Source organism: Palaemon carinicauda, chromosome 26 (genome assembly GCF_036898095.1).
Source record: "Palaemon carinicauda isolate YSFRI2023 chromosome 26, ASM3689809v2, whole genome shotgun sequence".
Classification (NCBI taxonomy): domain Eukaryota; kingdom Metazoa; phylum Arthropoda; class Malacostraca; order Decapoda; family Palaemonidae; genus Palaemon; species Palaemon carinicauda.
The window spans coordinates 94,287,963-94,290,859 of record NC_090750.1 but is presented as its reverse complement, the minus strand read 5'-3'; the positions used below and the strand labels follow the sequence as shown (position 1 = coordinate 94,290,859).

The window sequence follows — 2,897 nt, the reverse complement described above, 5'->3', positions numbered from 1 at the left end:
CGCCAACCTGCGCGTCAGCGCTCACCAGCTCACCACCTATCGCCTGTTGATCCACATCGCCAGCGGTCTTCCTCGCCCACGCGGCAGCGCGTTTCCTCGCCATCGCGCTAACGCCTGCGTTCGCCCTCTCGGACTCGCGCTCATTCACCTGCCCACCCTCGCGACTGCTCGCCCGCGCGCCCACGCGATCATTCGCCTGCGCGCCCACACGCCTGCACGTCTACGCTCATGTGCGTTCGCGCACATGCTCTCCAATGTTCGCCCACGTGTGAACCAACGGTATTCGATCGCGCGGACGGACGGTGTTCCGTCGCGCGAACCTACGGTGTTCCGTCGCGCGAACCGACGGTGTTCCGTCGCTCGAACCGACGGTGTTTCTTCGCACGAACGTCGGCTTAATTCTTGCAGTATCCATTGCTCGTCTATGGGTTATCGCTCGCCGACCACCAGCTCTCGCCCTCCTTCTGCGGTTCTTCGCTCACCTTCGTTTGCGTTCCTGCGTGACCGCGCATGGGCGCTTCTACGTTCGCCCACGTGCAAATCTCTGAATTACCATCGCGCGAGCTCCAGGGCGATTGCAACCACGATTCCCATTGGGGTTTTCGCAGCATGGCCAGCCTGGCGAGTTCTTCTGGAGCGTATTTCCAGAACACGGCCTCACCCCGTAAACGCAGAGCATGGCACTTGCAAGAATAGGAGGAAACTTCAGGGCGGTCTGAGCAAAACTCCTCTTTCCAGAACCTGGGTTAGCCCTTCCCCGTCATTCCCTGGAAGGATTTTTTGGCGGGGGGCTTTCCGTTCGAGATTTCTCCATCGGCCAAGGGGTGACTGCTTACCCCTTTCTCTGGGGGCTTACCAAGTCCTTTCCCTCCTCGGTTACGGCCCGAGGTTTGGTTCAAGGAAGCTACAGGAAGATCATGGGTACTTTCCTCCTCTCGGGCTCAGGCACCTTGGCCTTTCGTCGTTAAGTATCTAACTTGCGGACAAGCTCGAGGTTGGACCATCTGGACGCGCTGACTGAGGGCTTCCTTCGGGTGTCTCATCTGTGGAGGTCGACAACCTCAGACACCCTTCCATCCTTGAGAAGAGTTTGTTTGTGCCCAAGGACAGAGACTTAGACAGCGGCTCTGCGGAGGAAATCGACTTCCATTTTCACTCCTCCAAGGCGCTTTCTTCCAGACTCTGCAGGGCTCCAGCGCCTTTTTCTTTCAACCACGTCGGCCTAAGTTATCGGCTACGACAACTGAGACAAGGTGTCCAATTGCAGTTTCCTCCTGTCAGGAACAGATGGCACGGGAGGCTCCCCCGGGGGGGCATAGTCCTAAAAGGAGCGGCAGAGTTCACGAACTCTAGGATTGCAGGTTTCTCGCTTGGAGGATGCTTAAGGTTACTCATCCGGATGACAGCTTCCCGATGCCCATTCCCGCACGATCTCTGTGATCAGCCAAGGATATCGCGCCTGCCGTCTCTGTCAGCGAATTCAGTGTCTCTGAACCTCTATGCCATAGCGTCGGCAAGAGTTGCCCGGTTTGGCAGAATGATCCATACCTTAGGCGAAGGTCCTCCATAGGATCATCGACAGCTTCACCTCCGGCCTCTTCAGTTGATCCTTTCTTGTAAGGAAGGATCTGAGAGGGGAGTTCCGTAGTCGACCTGTTAGCCCTGATCAAGTTTGTCGAACAAACTTCGGCCAGCGTAGAACAGCAGAATCGATCAGACTGGTAACGAGGCGACAGGACTCCTTAAACCCTGGATCGGAAGGACGGGTACTTTCAGTTTCCATTCCATCCATCTTCCAGGGAGCTCGTGGAATTCAGCCTAGACTGCAAGTATTCCTGCTTATGATGCAGTGTGGCTATCCCGCCGTGGCATAGCAGGTTTTTTTCCCCAGAGAACTCTCCCTGCTTTCCTCATGGCCGCTCAGGTGCAGGCTTCCGCCTCCTTTGCTTTTTGGAGGGCTGGTCAACTCCGGTAGGCTCGGGTTCGACCTTCTTCAGAGCCGGGACAAGCTTCCGGATGCTTACCATGAGTGTGGGTTCATGGTATTTTGCTTGGAGCGTTCTCTTCTTCTGCCTCAACATCTGGAGTATCTGGCCATGATATTGAGTCAACGGCCTTACCACGTTGGAAACCCCGCTTCTCGTCCGTCCAGCGAGGTTAAGCAACGTCGGTTCTGGTCGGTACTTGGATGGGTGACCACCTGGGCACGCCAGATTCTGTTGCCACATCCTCCGAGCCTTCCTTTCAGTTGACTGTGGCAAGACTGAGGAGAGTCGCAGTACCTGTTCTCAGTCAAGCAGAGCTTTCAGCCCTACCTTGGAACATTTCCTAGTTCTCCTTTCCTCATTGACCCGTCTATAGTCCGAACGGTCACCTCGGGATAAGTTCCATGTGGGGCGGTCCAAGTTCCGGTGGTTTCAGGCAACGTTTAACCGGACTTCCTGGCCCCTATGGGACCAGCGGAACTATTAGACCTGCAATGGGTGTTGACCTATGGAACCTCTTGATGGTAGTGGATATTCTCGTCCTTTCCCCACATTCTTGATGCTGTTCTCAGACTCGTCAAAGGAAAGGGGGGGGGGGGCCATGTTCCGGTCCAGGCCTATGGTCAAGACCTGAAGGATACCTCTCAATCATTCAGGCAGGCTTAGGGGCCGTAGTCTGGCCCCTCTACAGATCCTACAGCTCCTGCCGAGTCGCTCCGTGCGCGTCGACTTCATGATTCTGGCGTGTTCTAACCAGCAGGGGATGCATTTTCACACCTTCACTTCTTGCAGTAGAGATACCGGGATGATTGAGATACTCTCAATACCACCATCGGCTCTCTTATTCCAGGCAGAGGAATGTTCTCTCCGACTATCCGAGCAGAGCCTCGTAGAGAGAGTGTACCTGGGGGT

The 2,897-nt window shown here is 55.6% G+C and overlaps 1 pseudogene; it reads left to right on the top strand.

Annotated features, from left to right (window-relative positions):
• The first annotated feature begins 2,106 nt into the window (after positions 1–2,106).
• LOC137620372 (5S ribosomal RNA) lies at positions 2,107–2,225 on the top strand (annotated as a pseudogene).
• The last annotated feature ends 672 nt before the right edge of the window (positions 2,226–2,897 follow it).